Source organism: Lactuca saligna, chromosome 5 (assembly GCF_052625555.1).
Source record: "Lactuca saligna cultivar CGN05327 chromosome 5, ASM5262555v1, whole genome shotgun sequence".
In the NCBI taxonomy this organism is placed as follows: Eukaryota; Viridiplantae; Streptophyta; class Magnoliopsida; order Asterales; family Asteraceae; genus Lactuca; species Lactuca saligna.
This window is the reverse complement of record NC_136421.1, coordinates 291,782,599-291,792,923: the sequence shown is the minus strand read 5'-3', so window position 1 is coordinate 291,792,923 and position 10,325 is coordinate 291,782,599. Positions and strand designations below refer to the sequence as shown.

At 31.9% G+C, this 10,325-nt stretch overlaps 1 pseudogene; it reads right to left on the bottom strand.

Annotated features, from left to right (window-relative positions):
- Positions 1–541: 541 nt before the first annotated feature.
- Positions 542–4,981, bottom strand: LOC145046862 (proteasome subunit alpha type-6-like; annotated as a pseudogene).
- Positions 4,982–10,325: the final 5,344 nt, after the last annotated feature.

Genomic DNA, 10,325 nt, shown 5'->3' with positions numbered 1-10,325 from the left:
ATGGTGAACCCAAACAAGTTCGATGGTATATTGAGTAAAAAAGGAAATGGACCAAATGAGAACAAACATAACAGTTAGTTACCCTCAATAGTTTTCTCGTCCCTCCGCAATAATGCTTAACTAGATGAAGAACCCCATTTTGTGGGGTACAGATTTGTTAACATAGAAAATGCAAAGTCACTATCTTTGCATCTCACGGTAATCGTGATCTGATACCAAGTGTAAAAAAAAAAACATATTTGATTCTAGTGTTGATCAAAATAATGTATTCCAATTTCAACATTGATCTGAAGTTACATAACTTTCAAATTAAAAGCTAATTGAACTTGATAAAAGGTCCTAGAATTACATAAAAACTCGTTTACTTCGGTCTCTCTAGGTAAAAACATTTCTACCTTTAAGCTGTTGTAGTACAATGAAGCTGACTTAACTGCAGCAATGTTTGTGCAACTCTATGTTGTCCAACTCTCTGGTGTGTTGAGGTGACATACCTGGTAGCAGAAATTTATTAGCTCAGATGTATATGGGTGTATCTTTTTACTTAATACAGAAAGGCTTCAATGAAAAGGAACATCTTTTTCCTTAAATCTGGAAGAAAAAGAGTTGACATCATTGATAAAAGAAATATAACATACCTATAATAACAAAAATGACCAAACTATCATTCACTAACTTTTTTGCTATTTCTTTCTTTGTTTGTTTTATAAAGATGATAGAACATACCTGTAAGTGAACATTTTGGTTACCTATGGTAGAATAAATTTTAGAGAGAGAAGCCTCTGTCTTTAGTTTATCAATCTAGAATAGTCAATTTTTGTCTATAAAGAACCAAACATGATACTTTCTAATATTAAAATTTGATATAGAGTCTATTACTTCTTTTTGCATTCTCTAAACGACCCGCTTTACAAAAGGTGTGGATAATAGAATTCCGATCGTGGGTACCAGTTAACAACCAAAACTAATATCATATTAAAAAATTATCAAAAATGAGTGAATACCAGTACTTGGTCAGTACCTATGCAAAAATCATGAAGTGGGTGGTTGGTGTGGATAATAGAATTCCTATCGTGGGTACCAATTGACTACAATCATGAAAACATTGACTAAAGAATGAAAATTAACAAAATGGAAAGAAGCAGAAAGTAATACATTCCATTCCATCAGACAAAAAAAAGCTTTTTTAATTCCAATGGAATAAACCATTTCATTCCATCATTCCCAAACGCTATCTAAGTCCAGAAAATGTAAACCATATACCTTAGAGATAAATGATCCACTCAATTTTTGAGCCATATACCATCTTGTTGACATCACACAAAAAACTGCATTCTCTTTTCTCACAATTCCAACCTACCACAAAACATACCAAATAACATGTGTCAAAAATCATTTTCTTTTACTTTTTGAACATAATTTTTTTTGGCATACCTCAATCTCATTGGCCTTGAAATCTTCTTGTAGAACAGATTGCAAAGCAACAATTGTAGTCTGCAGTCAAATATGGGATGCATCAAGCATATGTCAATGTTAAATACAATTACAAAATAGTTGCAACTCAAAGAAAGTGTAGTAATTCACTTGTACCGTTTCATCATAAGTAAATTGAGGGTGTCATTTTTCCATTTCTTCTCAAGGAAATTAATAGCCTCTTGCTCTTTCAATCCAACACTTGTTGCCTAAACAAAATTCAAAAACTACATCAGATAACATATTTATATCTTTTTCTAAATCCATTACAAAATTCCACACACATAATGTCCAAAGAAGTGGCCTACTTGATCATATTTGAAGAATTTAGGCCCATTCTCATCATCAATACCCATCACCATAGCCACTGAGGGGGTGTTTGGATAGGGAGAAAAGAGGGTGCTTATTGGTTATTCCTTATTCCTACCACAATAAGCTAAGTTTAAGTGTTTGGATAGGAATCCTTAAAAATCAGCTTATTATGGTAGGAATAATCTAAATAAGTTGATTTTAATTAGCATCCCCCCTTGCTTATTGATTATTGTTTATTCCCACCGCAAATAAGCTAATAAGCAATAAACTAATAAGCTATACTCTAATTTATCCAAACACCCCCTAAAGTTCAAACATATCAATAAAATCATGCACATTCACAAAAATAAACAACTAATAGCAACTTCACATCTAGAAACTAACCTACTCCAAGTGGTCTCATGTAAGCATGTTGAGTATGAACTTGTGATTTGTCAGCAATCCCACAACATATAGATTTATCAACATAAAAATGATATGACATAATCTAATAAATGGAACGCAAAAAAAAAAAAAAAAAAAAAAAAAAAAACCTATAAGATTAATACCATCTTGCAAATACATAAACATGCATCTCATAGCCATATTTATAACAAAACTCAGTTGCTTGATTTCTTTCATGTTGAATCAATGTCTTTACATCAACTGAAAAGATGTACAAAACATTACTTATTAGTTATTACATCACAACTAGCCAAATTAGGGTTGAGATGGTGATTCATGTACAAAACAATTTCCTCTATGTAACCTTGTTACATCAAAATAGTGAAATTCAAACTACAATGTTATTCGAATACATATGTGCACATACTTAGAATCAAGTTGTCATAACCTCATGAAAACCCAAGTTTGATCTAAGTGTTAGAAAAAATCAATTTCCGGGCTTTGCTTAGAGTTCTCGGCCCAAATACCTTATTGGACCGAAAACCCTTCTTTCTTTGGGTCTTATTGGACCAAAAACCCTTGGTTAGCCAAATTAAGCCCAAAAGCCATACACACCTTATTGGTCCAAAAACCCCTTCTTTTGGGCCTTCCTTTGGCCGAAAACTCCTAGATTAGGCCAAATTAAACCCGAAAGCTCATACCCATCTTAGAACCGAAAACATTGAGGATGTGTAGGGTGTTCTTAGCCACCTAAAAACCGAAAACCCCTCTACACACTTAATGAAATCGTTTTGAGCATGGGACAAATAAGAAAAAAAAAAGAAAAAAAAAGAAATCAGAAAGGGTGGTGACACCTCACTACTTGACATTCCTTAGACCATAAGACAGCCATGAAACACCCTCTACCACCCATCATACTCCCATGCTTTGCAGTACAAGATTCAACAAGTAAAGGCCAAGCCATTTCCCCCTTATTTTAAGAGGGTTCGACTGAACACCCCCCCCCCCCAATCCTCGGTTCGACTAAATACCCCCCACCCGATCCTCACAAAACTCATTCTACTCACTTAACTCTCAAGACTTCCTCCCATCTCACTCTCTCATTTTGTGTGTTCCATCTTCAAGGGTTTTTCTCCAAACACTCATAAGAACTTGGTAAGTATTCTTGTAAACTTCAAGTATTTTTGCACCACTTCAAGCTAAAACTCCATGTTTACACAACACTTTCATGTTTAGCTTCTTCGAACATTAATCTTTCAAGAATCTCTCCAAGATCAAGATAGGCTCGAAAACTTCCTTCTTCTCCTTCCTAAAAACTCAGGAAATCAACAAGGTGAGCTTTATACCCCCAACTTTTCGTGTTTTTCATACTTTTCATATGAAAATCAACAAGCATTTTGATGGATTACAACCTAAAATATTATGCTATTTTTACAACATATGTTACAATTAGACACGTTCACTAATGATTATTTATAATAAGTTTTATAAATAATTTAACCAAAATGGTATACAAAACAAAATTTATAACATAAAGATTCGTGTGTCATAACCTACCTATCATAAAGCTCATGAAGCATGAGTAATAAACTGCATGTCATGAAATCTGTAAAACGTGTGGCATAAACAGCGAGTCATGAAATCTGTGAATCACGTGTCATAAAACTTCAATCATAAATTTACACTAGTAATGTCATTTTCATTATTCAATAATCGGAGTCAAAGTTCGTGTAAATCCGTTAAGGCTCTAGTGAGACACTATCTTCCCCATACCTACCTAGTGTACATTCTAAGTCCTGCATTATAACCAGAGTCTCCTGGAGAGAGAGCGAGATAACTGTGTATAGATCAATACAGGGATTGACACCGCTACACCTGAGCTGTTCGCTGAGCTATTACACTTCACTAGTTTTATAAAATATAAAACTATATTTTTCCTCTCGATATACTATTGTTTTTCCACTACTGGTCTAGGGTTTTGACCACAGTTTTCATAAAACAGAAAATACAGGATTTCCTGGGAACATACATCCACTTTACAGTTTCAAACAAAAGAAAACCAAGGACACGAATGCATATATTCACCGTTTGGAAACAAGGCTTACAAATCATTTTCATAGAAAATATTGGATTTTCTAGAGATACACCACTATTTTCAAACAAATGTGTTACAAATCTTTTCATACAAATATGTTTATGAACTCACCAACATTCAATGTTGGTGATTTTTAAAATGACTTGTATTCTCAGGGAACCAGTAAGTAGGTACCTAAGATCCGAATTTGCTACATTTTGGAATTTCTTACTTTTATGTCACTTTTGTGTAATTCATGAACAAATACAATATGTAAACAATGTATGTTGGTATTTCTTAATGTATTTTGTGTGGGTTGTTATGTCCGTTTATATTCAATTGCGATGATACAATACAATGACATCATCCGCCCCCGGATCTTTCCACTGTCCTAGTTCGGGGGTGTGACATATTATTCTTGGCTTACATAAAAATATTTGATTTGATGCTGAAAATTATTTAAAAAATAACTTGTAGTTCTAGTAGCTAACAATCCAAGGAACTTAGTGAGAAGAAAAAGATGTGTTAGGCTGGTTGGATCCAAGAGCTTACATTAAAAGGGAATCCAATCTTCAAGTCGTGAAATGAAGTTGTTTGTACACAGTTAAGCATATGTTTTGGCTGGCACATATAATGAAAAAAAATAACTAACCTGTGCATTTTAATGAACACTTAGGGTGCAATTACAATGGTTGCTGGTTTTGTAGATGTTGAAAGTTGCTGATCTTTAATCCTCTGCATCACTCCCTAACAATCCCGTCCCCATGCCTATGGTTGTTATCATCTAATATTTTTTTTTTTGAAAAACTTGGTTCAAGCATTTTATTGAGCAGTTGGTGTGCATCCTAAGAGCTATAATCAAATCTCATATACTCAATTATGTATCATTCAAAAAACTAATCAATCAAAAGATAGAAAAAGAGAAAGAAAAGAAGAAGTCGAAAAGGATGGTGAAAATCGAAAATTGAAACCTTAACAGATGACCGACTGCACTGTATCAACGGTTCAGATGCACAAATTCATCAGGAAGGTAGTGAACGAATGAAACATATGGAATCAAAGAAAAGATATGAAGTCTGTGGTGTGGTGTGCAGAAAAAAAAATGTAGAATAGGGGCATAACAGTTCAAAGATGCCGATGATTGCAGAAAACAATTCGATTAGAGTAGATGGTGGGAAGTAGATGTGGAGAAGAAGAAACCGATGAATGGAACTTTGGGTTTCGTTTCGAAGGTGGAAATTTTGACTGGAGAATGGTGGTTAAACTGAGAAACAAAACCTCGTGGGCCTCAATGGGTCGGTGATAATAGCATGAAAGAAGTCGAAGGGGGAGGCGTCATCGCTTCCGTCGTATGGAGACCGGAGGCAGTGGTGTCCAACATGAAAGCGACCAGGAGTGCATCGTGGTGTAGTCGACACTATATCCCACTGAACCCTACTCGAATAGAAAAACCCCTCCGGGTCGATCTATTGCCTCTTTGTAGACAAAACAGTGGAAATCCCACCATGTCGGTAACATATACATGAAATAAAGTAAAAGAAATCAAAACCTGATTAGAAAAAAGAAGACGATCAGAAGCACAGGTGGACAGAGGTGATGAAGTCGAACGATCGAAGAAGTAGCGGTGGGAAATCATCTAAGAGATATAGATTTATGTGAAGGAAAGAAGCGGTGAAACGTCGGTGGAAAGAAGAAAGCGAAAGCAACAAATTGAAGAAAGCGAAACATATAAACTCGCTAAAAAAAACGGTGAATAAGAATAACACTTATCCAAATGTGATTGGGCGGATAAACGGTGAAGAGACGATATGATGAACACCTATCCATAAAGAATCGACAAAATGACATAAACTGCCCAAATCAAAAATGGTCAGCAAAAAATACAGAAGATAACATACCACCGTAATCGAAGGACAATTTCTTCCAAAAAAGCAACAACTTCACTATTCCTAAGCTTTGCCCTTATTTATATATATATATATATATATATATATATATATATATATATATATATATATATATTCAATTTTTTTTTTCTCATTTTCGCCATTTAACCGGTTTCCTAACCCATAGCATGTCATTTTCGTCATTTTCTGCTTAGGTGGCACTGATGACCGGGCATTTTGCTGAGCAGAGGCGGGGACCACCACAAGTGTATTCTTCCATAACTAAAATCTAGCAGAGGACAAGGAAAATTGTTATTACAGAGGATCGAACCCTCGCCCCTTCCATATCCGGGTATACCAAATATCACCACGCCACAACGCTTTTTATGTTACTCATTCTAATCTTGTATCTATAAAGAATGACGATGTCGTAGCAGTAGTAATAATAATAATAATAATAATAATAATAATAATAATAATAATAATTATTATTATTATTATTATTATTATTATTATTATTATTATTATTATTATTATTATTATTATTATTATTATTATTATTATTATTATTATTATTATTATTATTATTATTATTACTCTTAATCCTATTTTTAATTTTATTTTTATACGACACATATTTATTAATCTTTAAAGTATAAAAGACGTATTCTTTAGCATACAATTATGACAATATTTTTTAAGGTATAGAATTTCATATTTTTATTATTTATATATATATATATATATATATATATATATATATATATATATATATATATATATATATATATATATAAAATAAAAATATTTTATAATGTTTAAATTAAATTTGCTTATTTATTAATATGTATTTTTGTCATTTGAATAAGTATTTTACAAATCAGATACATATAAATAAATGTAATTTATATGAATAAAAGAACATAAAAATAAGTTTTAAAGGTTTAAATATTTTTTAAAGCTATTTATATATTAAAAAACATATTTATACATTTAAAAATCTGTCTAAAGATATCAGTATTTATATATTTGTAAGCATATGTATACCTTTATATATATATATATATATATATATATATATATATATATATATATATATATATATATATATATATATATATATATATATATATATACTTTCTAATATGAATTTTATATATTTAAAGGAACTTATATTTTTTATACGCATCAAAAGTATATTTATTAGTATTTTACAAATAAATACGTTTTTATGCATTTTTAAATGAATTTATACCTTTTTATACTTGTAAAAGGTATATTTATTTGTATTTTATAAATAAAAACGTTTTTATTAATAAATACTAATAAATACTATTGGTATATATGTAAATATTAATAAGTATGTTTTTTATACCTTTAAAATTATATCTATACATTTTAAATCGTATTATAAAATATATTTATACATGCATAAAAACTTATAATAAAAATAATTTGTAATAATAATAATAATAATAATAATAATAATAATAATAATAATGAAAGTTATTATTATTATCATTATTATTATTATTATTATTATTATTATTATTAAAAGTTTCAGTAGAAATAGTAATTATATATAATGATTTAGCTTAAACCACATCAATACGAATGTAGTTTGATGGTAAGTTTGTGATCATTTATCTTCATGGTCATGGGTCCAAAACCGAGCACCTACTTACTTCCCCCACTTCATTTGCTCTTTTTAGTTAAGGTAGGAAGACGCCACGTTAATTGGTCATTACAACACAGGATCTATGTTACCGACTAAGAGAGGGATAACCAGCTAAATGACTATTATGAACAAAAATTTGAAAACATTAGGCATTATTGCACAAAAATCGTTAGAAGGACTAAACCAACAAAAAATGTGAAACCTAAGGACTTTTATATCAAAAGGCCTTTTATTATCCCTTTAAAAAACAAGGCCACATAATTTTCTATTTTTATAACATATGATTTATTAATTTTTTCTATCTTTTTATAACATGAGATCTTACTTTTAATAAAAGGATAAATATTTTTATGTCTTAACATTTACATCGATGTATAAGACAAACGAACAACAAATTGTGTCGCTAATGTTCTAGCAAATAATACTAACACTTTTAAAAACTATATTTATAAATCTTGATGTTGTCCCGTTAATATGCATAACTTGTTGGATTCTATTGAAAGCTCCACAACATCTGGCACAGGAAAACAACAAATAGAATGTTATAAAACGTATTGATTTTCTATACACACTTTCTCATGCATTTCACTTTGATTTTCTATAATGACTTCTAAATCTCACAAGAGGAGAAACTCATGTTAGATATATACATGTACATTTCGTTTCTATGAATCCAAAAACCAAACCGTCAATCAATCTAAGTGATGATACTTCCCTACCAACTAGTCACTCTAAAGTTCAAAAGTGTCTCTTTCTTAGCGTAATCCTAAACATTCCTAAATACATAAAAAAAACATCCCTAACCATATGGGAATACCACATCAACCGTGTTGTAATGACCAATTAACGGTAGCTCTATACAATGTAATGCATGTTCCACAAAAGAGTCCAAACATGCCTTACACCAAATTGGGAATACCACATCAACCGAAAATATTAAAATCATGAGGCGATACTTAAGGATAATTTGATACTCCATGTAATGTCCGTGTTTCTAGGCTAGGCACTAATGATGATGTAATAGTCTAGGTCAACCTTAGTGATTTGTTTTGAAATAATAAAAATGCATTATTTTAGTATTATGTGTTTTATGCAATTCTTGTGATTTAAATGAATTAAGGATAAAAATAAGTATTAAAATAAAACATTAGATAAACCCGATATCTATGAAGAAAGTTGTAGTGGTCGTGACAATTATTCTAGATATATAAAGAATGTCGAAATCCGAGTTATAATGAAGAAGTTATGACATGTCGAAGTTTCGCGATAGAACCGACAAAACGTTGTGTGACGTAAATAGTGAATTTACGATAGAATGATTTTTAGCATTAGTGATCTAAATGAAAGTCGTAGTATTCGTTAAACCGAGAGCCTGCATAAAAAGAACGCCCAAATCTGACTTCGTATGAGAAAGTTATGAATTTTCTAAAATTTGGCATAGCAGAATGCAACTTGAAACTTGAATTTTAGATTGAGTGATTTTCAGCCGAAACAATCTAAACGAGAATCTAAGGTCTTGTTGATTGTAATTTAATGGTAAAAAGACAGACGAAAATGGATGTCGGATGAAGAAGTTATGAATTTTTAATGGACTTTTCCTGTCCCAGCATGTTAAAAATATAACTTTAAAAATAAAGTCAAAATTAGCCGACACAGTCTAAACGAAAGTTGTAGAGCATAGTCTCACCTACGCGTGGATATAAAGAATGTCAAAAACGGAGCTCGTATACGGAAGTTATGAATTTTTGAAGTTTGATAAATGAGAGTACACACAACGTACTCGTGTGTATGGTCTGAGTTGGGCCACATAGCCTAGTCCATCGTATGGTTGGCGCGTGTACGTAGCTCCGATGCGTTCGAAATGATCCACCCGTATGCTCAGTGTACTGGACCGCCTTGCACTACGACCTGTGTACGAGGACATTACGCCCAGCGTAACACCGATGTTCAGGCATTATAAGTAGAATTCAAGGATGCCGGAATTTTGTTTACTTTATTTACATCTCTCACCCTTATACTATCTCCTAAATTACAAGAAATACCCCTGAAGCCTAGTGTATCGTCCTAGCACCCGAAGCAAGTTCCAGAGCCCTGAAGATCCCAAGAAAAAAGAGTTTTCGAGCCGAAACTATGCCCGCATGAAACCCGGTTTTTGAGAAAACATCCCGGTTTCATCGAAGAATGTTATTTTTAGAGCCGAAGTATTGTCCAATCGTCTTCTTAACATTTGAGTGTGTAGTTACTTTCATCTTACACATAGATATGAAGTATTTTCTATAAAATACGTGTTATGTGTAATTATATTGTTTGTTTGAGATGAATATTTTATACATGTTTTAAACTGTATATGTATTTTTATCTACAAAAATTTTGGGTAAAACATGGGTAGATTGTTGATGTATGATGAAATAAAATGATGAGATGCCTCGATGTTATTGTGATCCAGGCATCTAGCAGAGTATGGATGACGACCACAGACTTTTCTAGACATTTCTGTGGAACGTTGGTAGGATCGCAACCT